This window comes from Canis lupus, chromosome 12 (assembly GCF_048164855.1).
Source record: "Canis lupus baileyi chromosome 12, mCanLup2.hap1, whole genome shotgun sequence".
NCBI lineage: Eukaryota > Metazoa > Chordata > Mammalia > Carnivora > Canidae > Canis > Canis lupus.
Genome location: NC_132849.1, coordinates 9981564 through 9999633, shown reverse-complemented (window position 1 = coordinate 9999633; position 18070 = coordinate 9981564).

The window sequence follows — 18070 nt, the reverse complement described above, 5'->3', positions numbered from 1 at the left end:
TTGGCTCTCCTGGGCACCAGGAAGTGAGAAGTAACACTAGCTACAATGTACTGAAACCCCTACAGCCAGCTTAGGGCGGCCCTTCTGCTGTGGCTAATGCCCACGACAGCCCTTGCAGGTAAGTGGCAGCAGGCTGTCCCCCCTCGCCCACCTCCACGTACTAGATGAGGAACCAAGGCTCAGAAAGGTTGAGCACTCGGCGGCAGCCCACACAGCCATGGGTGGTCAGTCAGCCCAGGCTGAACCACGTTCACACTCGGAGCCAAGACGGTGTGGACCATGCCCAGCTACTGGGCCGGGAGCCTGGGGCACCGGCCAGTGCTCCGTCCTGGCAGACTGCCCCACTGCCCATTGGCCCACAGGTCGCAATATCATCACAATTCCCACTAGACAACCAGCTAGCCTCACTCCCGAGGTGTTTCTGGCCTCACATGGTTCCCCAGAACCTCACAAGTACTTCCCCCAGCCTGTGGCCCCCCGGGGCCAAGTGGGGAATGAAAGGTGCTGTTCTGGAGAGCTGCCATGAACGCACTGTACAATGGAGTCATTTTGTCCTTTCACTGAACAACTTGCCTGCACCAGGAATTAGCACCTCCGTAGGGTGAAAAGGCCTAGAATCCTCCTGCTCGGGTGCGGCAGGCTCTTTTGTAAATGTGTGACCCGCTGGTTTTGCTGGGATGTGCACATTTCCAATAATGATGATGATAAACAAAGAGGACTTTGCATGGGAGGGGGTGTTTGCTCTCTCCAAAGCTGCTGTTTCAGATGTTCCTACGCCGCCTGGGCCCCGGGGCTAGCCCATGCGGCCATCCTTCGTGGGGGCCTGCTCCCCCAGACCCAGCACCAAGCAGCCCCGGGGAAGTGGCAGGCACAGGGCTGGCAAAAGCTGGGGCTCTGCCGACCTGGGGTTTCACACACTCCCCTTCCCTCGTATAGCTGAGTATTTTCCGCTAGACAAGTGCCTCCCCCACCCGAAGAGCATTCGGTGACTTCTAGCAAGGTCAGCAGCCCCGACCTGCGGGGAAAGGGGTAGAGAGACACTGCACAACCATTTGAGGTCAGCGTGGGCCAGTTTCTGATCCGGCAGTGGTGGAAACCAACCAGACAGATAACTTATTGGGGGCTTTACCAGGGTTTTCCTAGTTCAAGGGTCAGTGATCTTTTTCCATAAGGGGCCAAAGAGATAATAATTCAGCCTTTGTGGGCCATGCAGTCTCTGGTATAACTGTTTAACTCTGCTGTTATCACAAAACCAGCAAGAGTTAATACCATGCTCCAATAAAACTTTATTTATAAATGCTGAAATTTGCACTTAAAATAATTTTGATGTATCATGGAAATTTATTATGTTGATTTTCCCCAACCATTTAAAATGTAAAATACATTCTTGCTTGTTGGCTGTATGAAAACAGGTGACGGGAGTGATCTGACCCACTGGCTGGAGTTTGCTAACCCTTATTCTAGAGGAGGGCTGCTTCACAGCAGAACATTCTTCCTTTTTTTTTTTTTTTTTTGTACCCCAAGCCAACTGTGTCTTTCAAACAGGTGGAACTGCAGACCTCCCATCTTGTTACCTGCGTACTGCCAGCCTCCTCGCCAGCTCCCTCCACCTCTTCTCATCGTGGTCTGGTTGTGGTTGCCTGTTGCACCTGCTAGCATCACCTGCTATCACCACAGCTGTGAAATTGAGCCTGGAGTTTCTAGCCATGTGGACATCACTGCCCTCTCACTGCTCTCCAGCCCCAGATGGTCCTCTTGGCCCACCTTCCACCATACCTCTCACTCAGCTGGGAAAGCACCTCTCCTCACTGGGGTCATGATTTCTTCTGTGTTCCCAGGAAAGGGTGACATACAGCTCCCAACAGAGCTTCTCCACAGAGCTCCCAAATGATACAACTCCTTCTAGGAAGGCTGGTTCTGCTTACAACTCACCCCAGAGAACAGGGAACAGTTTTCTTGGGACTTTCAAGTCATGTTTGTCAGTATTGAGTCAAATTTCTCTTTCTTGCCATAGTCCTCCAGGATCCTAAGGTGCTTCGCTAAGCCTAAAGCAAGCCCTTTTGTCCTGGTGTCCTGGGCGCTGATTCCCAGACTTTAGAGACCTTCATCATTTTTCGCAGGGGGCCCTGGGACTGATGAATTTAGAAGAGGACAGGAATAGGGAGGGCACTAATGAAATCGGTGTGATTCTGTAGACCATTCAGGCATTCAAGGGATGAGGTAATGAAGGGGACCATGCAAGAGAGGCTCAGCCCTGTCAAGAATAAGTCAAGAAGGCCCAAGCTGTGAAAAAAAAATATCTGAAAGACTCTAGGCTTCACCAAGGACATGGAGGGGTAGCCCCACTCCCTGGGGATGGAGAGAGTGGAGCTGGCAATGCCCAGAAGCCATGCGCTGGGTTCCTCCTGGGTGTCTGTCTTTTTCATTCAAAAGGGAGCTGGTGGTGAGAATGAGGCCTGAGTGAGGGCTGAAGAGCCAGATGGACTTTGCACTGTCATTTCCCAACCCTGTGACCTTTTGGCAACTGACTTAACCTCTCTGTTTCCTCGACTATGAAAGTAGGGATGGTAACCTGCTATGGTTAATATAAGGATTGAAGGAGATAAAGTTAGTGAAAAGACCCTGACCCTAAGTAGATGGTTAATAAATGATAGCCTGTGTGTGTGTGCGTGTGCGTGTGTGTGTGTGTGTAATTTAACCAGGACAACTCTTCAGTAAAGCAGTGGTCTTCGTGTGGGTCCTCAGATTGCCTGATTAAAGTCACCCAGGATGCTAGTCAAACATTTAGATTCCTGGGATCCCACCCACAAATTCTCTTCAGCGGGTCTGGGGATGAATCAGGGACTCCTTCTCAGAATATTCTCTTGTGCTCTAAAGTTTGAACACCACAGCATAAGGGTTAAGGAGGCGATATGTCACAGGAGCAGGGACAGTTGGAGACCCCTTAGGAGCTAAAAAGCAGGGTCATAATCTCAGAAGATGACCTCCCAGGGGTCCCATGTCACTTTCAACAAGAAAATAAGACAACAAGAAACATCAGACCAATAACACTTAGGTGATGTCAACACTTAGGATTAGTTTGACTTTTTACAGGTTGCCCACACAGACTCAATAAGAGAGACCCATCTGCCTGTCATTTTCTTAGACTATTAGATCAGGGCGTGGAAAGACAGTTGTGTTTTGTGGTTTTAGCTGACTATTGTTAATACATTGCATTTTTTTTTAATACATTGCATTTTTACTTCAGATTTTGGAAACTCATGTGCCTGGAGAGGAACTGTGTACTGAATAGGAATAAAATCAAGGGGATTTGTGGTTTGAAGAATAAAACTTGAGTCCAAGGATTCTGCCCAGAGGGTGGTGGTAAGAGATTTTCACTTCCTATAATGAATTCCTCAGTTTTGAAGGTATAACTTTGGAAGGAGAATCCTCCAGTGGGAAGGGTAGGTGACCCAGCAGCTCTTCTGCCCCTCAGGACCTTTCATCCTAATGGCCCTGCTCCTTGTGCTCAGGAAGCCACTCTTTCCTACAGGGATGCCATGAAACACTCCTGGTTGTCCAAAGCCAGTTGAGACAAGCTGGAAGTTTTAAAAAGACATTTTATGGGGCACTTGGGTGGCTCAGTTGGTTAAGCATCTGCCTTTGGCTCGGGTCATGATCCTGAGTCCTGGGATCGAGCCCCAGGTTGGATTCCCTGCTGAGTCTGCTTCTCCCTTTCCTCCCTGCTCATGTTCTCTCTCATTATCTCTGTCAAATAAATAAATAACTAAATAAATCCTTTAAATAAATAGACAGTTTACTGAATTTTAAAGGAGAGCAAAGGGAAAATACATATGGAAAGGACAGAATTCTAAACATAGAACAATGCAAGAGAGGCCTGCCTACTACTGATGATGCTCCTCTAGGTAGCTGGCCAGCACCGTGTTCCAGCCTTTAGAAGCAGGCTCATGTCTCAGCCTCTACTAGCAAGGCCCACAATTGCTGTCACTACTCCTCCAAGGCCACCCCTTGACCACCTGACCCTTCCTGGGTTCAGATCCCCGAATTCAGGGACAGATTCCCTGCTGCTCTTTACCCAGGATCTTTCTTTTCAGTTTTTTGTGTCTACTGAGAGAATTCCGCCAAGACCTCTCTGTTGAGGTGAGACACCCCTTCATCTTTGCAGTCACAAGCCCCTGGACAGATCGCTGTGGGGGCAGCTCCCTGGTGGGCTGCATTTCCCACCTCTCCTCTGTTGGAAGCCCTTCTCCGGTCAAGCCCACCTATTCTCAGAATCCTGGAATGGCATTCTATATTGTAGGACTCAAACCACCTCCCAGGTCTGCCTCCTAATGCCCCATCCTCAAGGGGCCTTCACGAAGCTTCCACAGTTGTGAGAAGGGAAGACTGGGTGGTGCACTCGTGTTAGCTGTAAAACAGTCACCAGTTTCTCCTGGTGCCCTCCCACGCAAGGGGCGAGCTGATAAGACACCGGCCCACAGGGCAGGAGACCACATCCTTTTCTGATGTGTGAGCCACTGGCCCTCACTCGGCCTCAGTTTGTTCACCAGCAAGACGCAGATGTTGGACTAGCCCATCTTTAGGGGCCTTAGCTCATACTTCCATGCTAAGCCTGAAGCCACAAGGACCTCCGTGGCTCAGAGAAACTGGGAAGGATGCAGAGGAGTCCTGACATGATGTAGGACCCTCATTCATGTTGGTAATAAGAGTGTATGTAGGGATTTTCTCTGAGCACAGCCTTCTCATGAAGGAGAAATGGGTCAACTCTACTCAGTAAATGCATGAGGATTGCTTACTGCATGCCAGGTCCTGTGCTAGGCATTGAGGATTCAGATGGATGAGAAAAATAGTTGGCCCATGAGGGGCTCAAGAATACTGGAAATACTGTATAAAAGCACACAAGTGTCACTCCATGGGTGCACACTGGAACAGAGGGTCCAATACTAGGGTCTCTATAGAACAGAATGCCTGGGAAAAGCCCCTTAAGGGAGGTGCACCGCAGCTCCTTCCTTGGGCCTTGGAGGATGAGTCCATCGGGCTCATGCTCTTGGGGAATGGGACAGCAATGGGAAGCCATTGAAAGCTTTTGAGCAGGTGAGTGACACAATCAGATGTGAGTCTGAGAAAGATGGCTGTGGTCACTGCGTGGTGGATGGAAGCACAGAGCTGAGACTGGAAGTGGGGACACCCATAGGGATGTTGCAGCCAGGGGCCAGACATCACATGGCGGGAGGACGTGGGCACGGCAAGGTTAGACAGCCTTTTACAAATGTGCGTGTCATCAAAAATCACGTCGAGGAGTTCATTCTGTAGACTCGTGGGCATGTGGCCCAGCTGTTTATTTCCATCAGTCACTACATTTTATCTCCTAGAATATTCTCATTCCATCCTTCTAATTCAGCTTCCTCTCCTCTGCCTCGCCCAAGCTAACCCCAAACCCTTGGCAGTGCTCTCCTACCCACCCACCCCCCTTCAAACATGACCAGCCTCAGAACATTACAGAGATTCTTATCCGTATTTCACAGATGTGATGTCTTCTGTCACTCTGAGAACAGTCTTTGTAGGGTTTGCTGACATTTTCTCATGGTTTTTACACCTCTTTTCTCCACATTCGTTTTCTGTGTGTATGTGTCTTATCCCACCTTCCACTGTCCAGACTGTCTTCGGAGGGTACATGACCCTCAGCTGTCTGTTCTTACTTTGGAATGGGTCACTTAGACATGGAGGAGGAGAAGCACTGGCCAGTGCACGAATCTTCCTTATGGTCCTGGAACTGTCTCTGCTGGGAGAGGAGGCACATGCTCAGCCACTGTGGTTGGGTGGTGGCCACTGTGGCTATCTGTGGGTATTTTCTCTGGGGTGGGCCAGTCTTCCCCAGAGAAATCTGTCAGTCACATGTAGAGCTGGAGGCACCAGTGTGGCTCACAGTAAGGTGTGTGGACTTTCACTGAATTACCACTTTTGGAATAGCATCTCAACCGTGCCCTTAGCTATCACTGGTATCCCCAAACCCGGAGCCTTTCCAATCCACCTTCTGCAGAGACTAAAACCTCCCTTCTTCCACTGAGCAGGGAACTTGGTCATTTCACACATCGTAGTTGTCATCTCTAGAAGTTCAGTTTGGGTCTTTTAATATCTCCCACTTCTTCACATAGTCAATCTTTCCTCTGCCTTTTTTGAAAATTGGAATAGAATTATAATAACATGCTTTGTTCCTTATGTAGTTCTCTTTTTAAATTACAAGACTTTTTATAAGAGATTTTATTTATTTATTTAAGAGTGAGAGTAAGTGTGAGTGAGTGAGAGAGAGCATGAGAGGATGAGGGGCAAATGGAGACGCCGACTCCCCGCTGAGCAGGGAGCCTGATGTGCGGCTCCATCTCAGGACCCCAGGATCATGACCTGAGCTGAAAGCAGTTGCTTAACTGAGCCCCCAGGTGCCCCTAAATGACAAGACTTTTCTTTTTTTTTTACAGCAGTTTTAGGCTTACAAAAAATTTAAGTGGAAGGTACAGAGTTTCCATTTACTGACCTTCCTTCCTTGCCCACCCCGACAGTTTCCCAATCATGAATTAACATCTTCTGTTAGTGTGGAATATTTGTTATAATTGATAAGTCAATATTGACACATTATTATTATTAACCAAAGTCCATAGTTTACATTAAGGCTCGCTGTGTGCAGTATATGCTCTATGGGTTTTGATAAATGTATCGCTGATTCACCAGGTGAAAGTATGCTTCATTTTGTAGTAAACTGCTGAACTGTCTTCCAAGTGGCTCTATCATTTGGCATTCACCAGCAATGAATGAGGGTTCCATTGTCCTATATCCTTGTCAGCATTTGATGTTGTCCATGTCTTGCATTTTAGCCATTCTAAAGTATCATAACTTTTTAAATGCTCTTATCTGCCAGTTTCATCATCAATGTCAGTTTTCCATCCAATGCCCCCGAAATATAAGGTTCTACATCCTGGCTGGTGGAATAGGAACATTCTGTGGACCATGGGGGATTGTTCCCTTCAATCCTTTAGGAGGACTCTTTCTCAACCCTGAGGAGTTTCCTCACAGGCATGTGCTGCTCTGTACTCAGCTGAAGACCCAAGGGGGCTGTCTGCAGATCTCTGAACTCCCTCACTATGTAGCTCTCTCCATTCTGGTGCTCTGCGCTGCACTGCCTCAGACTCCCAGCTTCATCACCCAAACTCAGCTCCCTTTGGCTTCCTCCTTCCTGACTAGCAGCCTGGAAACCCTCTCCTACTGGTGAGCAGAGGCAACCAGGGGGTTCAATCCCTTTGTTTCCCATCTCTTAGGGATCACACACTGCCCTTCATCGCCTGATGTCCAGTGTCTTTCAGATCTTTTGTCTGCTTTTACATTTTTCAGACAAGAGGGTAAAGATGGTCCCTTATAGTTAATCTTGGCTGGAAATGATCGTCTGAAGGTTTCTTTTGAATTGAACCAATTATTAATAAAAACAAAGCTTTTATTCCTGCTGTGTTCATAATAGGTAGATTCTGCAGCAGTGTGGTCATAATACAATACCGCCATGCACAAGTCTTCAGTCTGTGGTTGGGTTCAGCTTTGATGGTGCCACTCGGCAGGCCATGTCATCACCCACCCCCCTGAAAATGGGACCCCCAGTAATGGAGCCAGTGAATCAGCAGGAGAGGCTGCACCTGCTCTCTCCCAAAGACCAGAAGGCCACATCTATCTTGGGAAAGGGTAGCAAACGGGAGGAGGTAGAGAGTAATGAAATTATTAGAAAAAGAGGTCATATCAGTGCAGTTTTTCTGATTAAAAAGCTTCATATGTTTGTCATTAAATGTCTTTAAGACTCTGGAAGAAGAGAGTATTACTAATTAGGGAATCTATTTTGGCAATTTGAGAGAGATCGAGCTAACTGCATGACTCCCTAGGCCTTTATCCCTTATCTCTAGTGGCCTTATGGTGCCATGCCTCTTGGTTATCCTATAGCCCAGGCAATGGGAGTTGTTGGGTCAGCATATTTCTTTTGTATTCAAAGGTTAGCCCTAGAACACTAGCACTTCCAAATTTTTAGCATCTTGACAGAATTATTTATAAAAGTCATTGCGTACTTTCCTGCATTAGTAAGAGTGATAGAACAGCAATACAATAGTGATAACAATACTCAAGGAGTTTGCTATAGTTTTAAGAGCTTTGCATGTATTGTTTTAATCCGGACAGCAGTGTGAAATATGTACAAGGATTATCACCATTTTGTAGGTAAGGAAACATACACAGGGAGATTAAATATTTGACCAAGACATGTAGATTATGGAGTATAAGTTTATCTGTTCTTGGTAACTTGGGAGATATTACTAGGATCGCCAAATATTGGACTGTAGCTATCAACATAGACACATATGGAAGGTCCTAGAAGTTTGAGAACTGACCTGGGGTCCCCCAGAGTTGGGTTCCTTGAGGGGAACCCCTCACTGGCAGCATTTGCTTTTATGGGAGCCTACAGAGAAACAAGCTATAGAGGTGCCCCCTAGGAAATGAAGGTTGGGGGAGACAGGATTACAGGAGAGTGGAAAACTGTAAACCCTGCCACTGGGGTGAAGGGAGCATGGCAAGGTGGCAGAGGATACTGAGACACACAGTTGGCAGTCATGGTAGGCTTGCCCCATGCAGGAAGCTGTGCAATGGCCATTGCTACTTTAGTGGATCCGACGAAGCTGTTGAGACCTAGGTTCCCTGTATTGACTGGGTAATCCTGACAGCTACCCAAACTTCCAGGTGTTAGTTTCCTCAACAATAAAATTGGCAAAGAAAGAAAGAAAGAAAGAAAGAAAGAAAGAAAGAAAGAAAGAAAGAAAGAAAGAAAGAAAGAAAGAAAGAAAAGAAAAGAAAGAAAAAAGAAAGAAAGAAAAAGAAAGAAAGAAAAGAAAGAAAGAAAGAAAGAAAGAAAGAAAGAAAGAAAGAAAGAAAGAAAGAAAGAAAGAAAGAAAAGATTTAAACTGTAGGTAGGATTGACTTAGATTGACCCAAATATGTACATAAAGTGCTTAGCAGAATGTCTGGAATGTAGTAATAATTCAGTAAATGGTCTTAGCTGTTTTTAATAATGAAATTCTGGAGTGAGGCCAAGAGGAACAGTTGCCTTTGGTTATATAATACATCCTGTCTATGACTTTGAATCCAGTGTCAGAGCCACAATGGGCAAGTTTCTCTGGAGGGAGCTCAGTCTCTGAATGGTGAGCAGCTGGGTTGGGGCTGGTGTTCCATAAGCTCCTGTGTTCCCACCCGACTGGGCAGCCCTTCTGAGCGAGGCCCCTTCCATTCTGGCTCCCTGGGCCTCGGCTTGCTGTTGCTGGGCTCTGGGCAGTCATATGACCAGTTCTCACTGTGCCCAGCTGGCTCTAGCAGGGCTCAGGCAGCCTGCACAGTGAAGGACTCCTATGTCAGCAGCTCTGGAAGCCAGCAGGTCAGAGAGGAGGCCAGAGGTCCTGAGCTAGAGGCTCCTAGAGGCCCAGCAGCTGACAAATCTAGAATAGGGACATGGGACCTAGCAGTACATGGCTTACCTCCATGGACTCCAGACTGGAGTGGCTGCAACTGGCTCTTGACTCTCTTCTGTGGCCCAGCCACATGCCCTGTCCATTATAGACTGGAGGACTCCACCTTCTAGAAGCCACACTCCCCTCCCCAGAGGGGACCCCAGAGAAGACCACTAGAGTGACTCTGTGTGACTTGAATTGGCTCTCATGTCCCAAAGCAAGCAGCCCTTTCCTTAGCACAGACTAGGAGAGGGTGTAGTTGGAAGGAGTGAGATGGGGAGTCAGGGAGAAGGGAGGCCAGGGTCCATGGGGAGGCCTGAAGGAGGTTGCCTTCATGGAGAGTCTGGAAGAGAGAGTTTTTTTTTTTTTTAAGTAAAAGTAATTTTAGTATTTAGAATTTATGTTAATTTTAGTATTAGAGATACTAATACTAAATACTGATTTTAGTATTTAGAATCAGTGCCCAGGAATTTTTTCCTTCTTATCTTAGCATCAGAATCCAGTCTTTAAATAGGTTCTCCTGTGGGTATCTAATGTGTAGGGCAGCTGATGGCAGAGCAGCGGTGTCAGCCCGACGTGGGGGCCTGGAGTCGTGCCCTGTGGTGGCTTAGCACTCCCTTGGGAAGCTCTTGACCCACCTCCACAGACCCCCAAGGATAACACTTCGAAACCCTTGTAAACTCAGAGGAAGATGAACTGGAGCAGCGCCAGGAGCAGCAGAACCCCCCAGTAGCCACGTTCCAGGGGATCCCTCTCCCCCCAACATCTTGTCAGTTCAATTCCCAGGAAACCCTCTGCTCACAAACCCCCCTGATTCTGCACTAGTGAATCCAAATGAATGAGCTTTTAAGAAAAGTCATGTTTAGAGGGCACCTGGGTAGCTCAGTCGGTTAAGCACCTGCCTTTGGCTGATGTCATGACCCCAGGGTCCTGAGATCAAACCCCACAATGGGATCCCTGCTCCGTGGGGGTCTGCTTCTCCCTCTCCCTCTGCTGCTCCCCTTATGTAGTTTAGTTTTGCCTCATTTTGGATTTGTTAGAGACGAATTCATCATCTCATTCTCTTAAAACATACTTCTTTCGTTTAATGGGAGGTTTTCAGGCTCCACTATGTTGCTAAGTGGAATATTTTTATTTGCAGTGCATTTTGAATATGTCATTTTCAGGTCCTTGAGCAAGTCAATTAACTTTTTCGAGTCTTGGTTGCCTCACCAGAAACTATGGTTCAGAAGTGTTTCCAGAGCCTGCTTCAAATTCCTGTTTTATTGCAGAAGAGATAAGATAAGTAGAACACAGGGCTCTCAGATCACTAATGGGGATGAAGAGAAGGGAAGTAAACACGTTTTTTTGTGAAGAAGAACAACCATTTCATTGAACAGAGAAATGAACATAGCTTTGGCAGCAAGAGGTTTCAAAAAGAGAGAGATTCTTCTGCAAAATTGGAAATTTTATATAGATTTTTGTTATCAAGTTACCATAGAGAAACCATGAAACTTACCTATAGAAATTACACAAATAATTTATTGATTCTTCACTAGTCACTTGAATTTTGTAGAACTGGAATTTTGTTGTAATGGCACTATTCTACCCACCATCTTGGGTCTACCCTCCCCTGAAGGCTCCATCTTTCCTATCTGGAACTACCCCAGCATCTATCACAGTTCTAACCTTGCCCACAGCTACTTGCCCTGTGCATTCAGGCCTGGGCAATCATGAGCTGTTTCTACTTGCCACAGACCTTTGCTGGATTTGGTGGGAAAAAATCATGGATGCACAGAATGCCCATACAGCCCCTACACCACATCCTAAGGTCCAGCAGCTTTCCTGGTATCCCCGCTAACTTCACCCAGGTTTAACCCTCATTCACAGACACCAAATGTGAGTTCAAGGCATGTACAGATTGTGATATAATCTCCCAATGGTTCTTCTGCTTGGTTTGGAGGATATTTTGGGTAGGAGGAGGTTGGGAGTGCTGTGCACCAATTTAACTTGGGTTCGTTTTACTGAAGCCAGCGTAGACGTGATGAATTAAGACTTTTTTTTTTTTTCTAGAGCAGCACTGTTTAGTAGACCTTTGGCCATGATGGATGTGTTCTATTCAGTTCTGTGCAATACAGTAGGCATTTAACACTCGATGAGCCACCTAGCTACTATGATTAAGGAGCTGCATTTTTAATTTAATTGATTTTCATTTCAATAGCCACATATGGCTAGTGGTTTTGTTGTCAGACAACAAGTTTTAGAGCGTGCCTTTCCCATACAGTCTTTTCTGGGTATATACTGAGCTTTCATGTCTTCAGTACAAAACAAACAAAACAAATGCCCCTCAATTTCTAAGGTCGTTTGTCTCCTCTCTGTTTCCTCAACTGCCATTGACTTCTGTAGGCTGGCTTCTGCTCTGCCAATGCACAGGAATTGCAGAGATAAGGCCACACGTGCTCTCAATATTGCTAAATCCCTGACATCTGACACTGGGTTATTTTTCTCTTCTCTTACCCTCTAGCTACATTCCTTTGGTCTTTACTGTCTACTGTATGCCAGGATTTCAGGTGGTGATGAGGAAAAGAATACCGTCTCAGTTCCTGTGTCCCATGTTACAGTCTGGGTGTTCATTTTATAAATCTGTGACATTCAAACTAGTTAGACCACAACCCAGAAAAATATGTTTTAGCATGCAAAACATATATGTATATGCATATGTATATAGATATATATAGATGATAGATGAATAGATAAATACGAAGCTAAAATCATAGCAAAAGTTTCAGGGAAAGATCTTTACTGAGATTATATGCACAGCGTGTTCATATTTTTGATGCGATTTTTTAATGCTGGAGCAGATATATTCTATTTCATGACCCACTCACAGTTTGAAAACCCTGCCCTAAATGCCAGTGCTCCCAGGCCCTTAATTATCACTGGCCATCTCATGCTGCCTCCTTTCCCCAAGCGTCCTCACCCTGGTGCATGGCTCCAGCCCTGACCTGTGGCTACTGCTCCTTCTTCGGAAGCTCTCTCTTTACAAAGACTCTCTACATCACATTCTGAGACCCAGCAGTCTCCCAGACATCACTGGTTATCCCAGACTTACTTCTTACTCTCTGGGCCCAAATCTAATTTTATCCCCTTTCCCCAAATCCTACTCCTTCTCCTGTGCATACTATGTTAGTGAATGTTTCCATTCATCATCCACCCACTTGCCATAGGGAGAGACCTAGAAGGCATCCTAAATGCACCATACCTCATTGCTCTGCATGGTATTAACTGTCACAGAGAGAATCCTGCCCCTCCATCTCATCCCCACGGCTTCAGCTTAGACTCTCCTCACCTCTACCATTGCTAATATATATTAAAAGTTTTCTGAATCAGCTCTGCCCACTAGCACATATAGCAATAATGAATTTTCCTATATTGGCACTGCTATTAGACATGTGTAGCTCTGGAGCACTTAAAATGTGGCTAGTGTGACAGGAACTAAATTTTAAGCTTTTTTTTCCCCCAATACTTATTTATTTATTTTAGGGAGAGAGAGATTGAGAGAGAGAGAGAGAGAGAGAGAGAGAGAGAGAGAGAGAGCATGTGTGCAAGTAGAAGGGTGGGGCAGAGGGAGAGGGAGGGAGAATATCCAGCAGACTGTCTTCTGAGTTTAGAGCCCAATGCAGGGCTTGATCTCATGGCCCGGAGATCATGACCTAAGCTGAAATCAAGAGTTGGTCACTTAACCAACTGAGTCATCCAGGCGCTCTATAAATTTAAGTTGGAATAGGCATATGTGTCTGGTGACTAATGTGGTGGACAGCTCAGGTCTAATTGACCTCCCTGTCACAAGGGTACCCCCTCCAGCCTCTGGAACAAATAGACAACCACCCAAGCCCTGTTGACTAAGCTAATGAAAGAAATATAAAAATATGAAAGCCATAAAAAGATGTTAGCAACACCATCAATTACCAGGTAGTCCTACAAATCAACTCAATTTCTCAGATGAAATTTTTCACCAATTAAAAATAAAAAGAGGAAGAGAATACCATGTTACACAGCCTTTCTCTGTGCCCATTGATTAAATTAAGTAATTAAAGAACTAGTAACCGAGTATTACCATTGTGCTAGGCATTTGTGATACAAAGATGAATGAGATATAATCCCTCCAAGAGCTCTGATTCCAATGAAAGAGAGAGAGAGAGAGAGAGAGAGAGAGAACATCACTGTAATCAAATACAATAAGGGCTGAAGTGGACCTGGATGTGACCTGCCTACGAAGCGCCAGAGGAAGAGCAGCTAACTGGATGCTGCACCCTGCAGATGGTGATGCAGAGGGAGTGGTATTTGCATGGCATTTTGAAGGATGACAAAAAAGTTTGCCAGATAGAGAAGGAGTGGTATTTAAGTCCAGGAAGGAGCATGTGTGTATAGTTATCTATGATTGCATAACACACTACCCCGAAACTTAGCATCTTGAAACAACATCTACTGTCTCCTGCTTCTGCAGGCCAGGAATTTAGAACCAGGTTTGTTGGGTGGATGTGGCCCAAGGTCTCCCCTGAGACTGCTATCAAGATGCTGTCTGGGTCTGCAGGCACCTGGAGGCTTCCTTGGGGTTGAAGAATCTGCTTCCCTGCACTCCCATGTGGCATTTGGTAGAGGCCTTTGTCCCTTGATGGCTGATGGCAAGACGCCTCTCTTCCTCACTACACAGGCCTCTCCTTGGGCTTCTGGGGTGTCTCGGTGTAACAGGTCAGCTAGCTTTGTACAGAGTAAGTTATGAGAGAGAGAGAACAAGCAGGAAGTCTTGATGCCTCTTATAACATAGTCCCTGGAGTCACACTTTGTCATTGCTACATTATTCCACCTGTGGGAAGGGGGTTGCCAAGTCCAACCCACACTTGGGGCGGGGAGGGGGGGAATCAGGCTCACCTCTCAAAAGGAGGAGTATTAAAGAATATGTGGTCTTGTCTTAACACTATGTTGTCTTAATACCATGTACGAAGGCACGAAGTATGAATATTGCTGATATGTTTCGAGAAAAATGGGATATCGTCCATTGTGGGTAGAGTAGATTTGTGTGGAACTGCACAGGCTGGTTCCTGATAGGACTTGGCTCCAGAAGAGCTCCAAGGCCTCAAAACTGTAATGCTGGGGTGCGCAGAGGGCTGTTCTACAGGGCAGAAATCCTCGCTTAAATGGGCAGTCAGGCCCTGCTGGACCAGTCTAGCCGGGGCTCTGGGGGTCACGATGCCCCATCAAGACCTATCTTACATCTGGGAGCTGAGTAAGCAAGTCTTCTGCACGCATTCTTCACATCAGGGGTTCTGATGAACTTGGTGAAAACCCAGCCCCTCCCCTAATGTGTATGCTGCACAAACCAACCTTGAGCTTTTTTCAACTCCTCTCTACAACTATCAGTGTGCCTCTTCCCCCACCCCGCCTCTGCAGCTCCCTGACCCTCAGGTGAAAAGTTTTGCTGCTTTCTTGTGGATCTTACATCCAAAATTCTCCTAGTTGAGGGGAGCAATGGATGGGAAGAGAATACAGTTCCTCGGACTCTCTTCAGGGCTCTACAGGTGTTCTAAATGTCATCCAGGTGTCATCTACCTGCTCCCTCCTCAAGTTTGAAAGATTGCCCGGATAAGTTTGCTTCAAGCCCTCACTCTGCTTTTTTTTTTTTTTTTAAGATTTTTTTTTTAATTTTTTATTAATGATAGTCACAGAGAGAGAGAGAGGCAGAGACACAGGCAGAGGGAGAAGCAGGCTCCGTGCACCGAGAGCCCGACATGGGATTCGACCCTGGGTCTCCAGGATCGCGCCCTGGGCCAAAGGCAGGTGCCAAACCGCTGCGCCACCCAGGGATCCCCCTCACTCTGCTTTTAAAAAGTTCCAAGCTCTTCCTAAGATTTTCCCAAGATTACCCTTTGTGGTCACCTCTGACTCTCAACTCCTGATGCTATTGAATTTGTTCATTTTACTCTGTGCTATTCCTGCTCTGTGCCCCAATGGCTCCAGAGCCCAAATTCTTCCTGTTATGTAATTCCACAAAACCCCCTAAATCATACAAGACACAGTGATAGCTGCAGACTTGACTGAAGAATCACAGGAGGAGGGATTTATATCACAATAGATACAAACCCAGATAATACCCAGGACACCCAGTTACATTTGAGTTTTAGATAAACAATAATTTTTTTATTGTGTGTCCCCATTTTTTTGTTGTTGTTGTTTGGAATCTAGCAACTCTAACAGCCAACAAGTTCAAATAAACATTAAGCATTCTGTTCTTGGCCTTCCCCTCACTGGGGATTTTTCATGGTTGGTGTCACCTCTGGTTCCCAGCTCCCTGCTCTCTCCACTGTTCCCCACCCCACCCCCTTGTTCTACTGAAGGCTAACTTGTGTATCCAAAACCATCCTAGCTCTAAGCACAACAAAATGGCCTTTTACTCACCCATATCTGCTCCCTGTGAAGGTAGTCCTCCTCACTTACATAAATATCATATGATAACACCCTTAGAGATAGGTCCCCATGATGACAGCAAGGCCTTGTCTTCTACTCAAAATGGTTACGGAGTTCCCTCACTGGCTGTGGTATTCCTGGTGGAGGAGATGTGCTAGGCTGAACTATTCATGCATTCAGCACACATTTATTGTATACCTAGGACTTCATAGGCTCTGAGTATAGAATGATAAATAAGATGAGGTGAAGAGCACTGAGTGGTGAGTGAGACCTGCGTGCAGGTGGCCATAGGACATTGTAGATGGTGCAAGATAGAGGGATACATAGTGAGCTGTGAATCCTATCCAGGGTTAATCTCAGAGGGTTTCCTGGAGGAGGTATCATTTCAGCCAGTCCGAGATGGTGAAAAGGGAGTTCACAGGTCAAGAAAAGGGGGAAGATATTCTAAGCAGAGAAAATACAGGTTTAGGGAATGATAGAAATTTGGTGTGGAAGAAAATGTACCGGAGATGCTGATAAGATGGGCTAATCTGACGGATTTGGCGCACCTCTATTTGTTGCACACCCCTGCTTGCAGCAGAAAGAGCCCAGTTCCATTTGTTCAAACAGGAAAAGAGACTGTATACGTATTCATTTCCTATTGCTATGTAATAAATTAGTACAAACTTGGCATCTTAAAACAACACGCATTGTCTCACAGTTTCTGAAGCAGGAATCAGAGCATGGCTTAGTTGGGCCCTCTGCTTCAGGGTCTCTTTCAAGGCTGTAGTCAAGGTGTTGGCCAGGGCTGGGGTCTCATCTGAGGTTCGACTGTGGAAGAATCCACTTCCAAGTTCACATATGAGGTTGCTGGCAGAATTCTGTTCCCCTGAAGGTTGTTGGGCAGAGGGCCTCAGTTCCTCACTGTCTGTCATCCAGAGAACACCCTCAGTTCCTTGGACATGGAGCCCTTCACAATCACCACTTGCTTCATGGAAGCATGCAAGCCAAGAAGACAATAGCAAGAGTCTTCTAGCAAGACCAAAGTCATGAGTTTATGTTATATAATCGTAGAAATGACATCCCATCACCTTTGCAGTATTCTTTTGGTTAGAAGCAAGTCATAGATCCTGCTCACACTCAAGAGCGGAATAAACAGTGTGAATACCAGGGGCCAAGGGTTATTTGGAACCATCTTAGAATCTGTCCACTGACTAAAGAGTCATGAGCTGTGTGTATATATGGTAGGGAATGGGTAGGTAGTAATGATTCCCTTTGCAGAAGGAAGCACCATATTGGGTGAGAAGGTGGGCAGGGAGCCCTCCCCAGGGGAGACTTGCACAAACTCACACACTGTAGCTTATGCAGGTTAAGGAAGACTAGCCTTCTCTTGTCCACCCAAAGCCCACTTCGGCAGCACATATACTTCTCTTACCCACTCCATGCATCAGGATGGTATCCTATCTAGGAAGAGGCCAGATGCCTATGAACTAGGCTGAAGCCTGCTGTAACAATGGGCCATGATGAAGGCCATGAGCCCCTTCACTGTAGTTTCAGCCCTGGTGCTCTGTACACCTTGCTGAGGAGGTTGATGAGGACATAGATCAGGGTAGTGGGCGGGAATGGGAAAGAAAGACTGGATCAGGATTTAGAAGCTAAATTGGAGGACTTAATGACTCATTAGATATGGAAATAATGGTGTCGGGGTAGGGGGAAATAAGTTTCTTCATTTTTTAAGATTTATTTATTTATTTTTTTAAAGATTTTTTATTTATTTATTCATGACAGACACAGAGAGAGAGAGAGGCAGAGACACAGGCAGAGGGAGAAGCAGGCTCCATGCAGGGAGCCTGATGTGGGACTGGATCCCCAGTCTCTAGGATCACACCCCGGGCTGGAGGTGGCACTAAACCACTAGGCCATTGGGGATGCCCAAGATGTATTTATTTATTTATTCATGAGAGACACACAGAGTGAGGCAGAGACACAGGCAGAGGGAGAAGCAGGCTCCCTGTGGGGAGCCCAATGCTGGACTTGATCCCAGGACCCGGGGATCATGACCTGAGCCAAAGGCACACACTCAACCACTGAGCCACCCAGGTGTCCTGGAAAATAAGTTTCTTTTT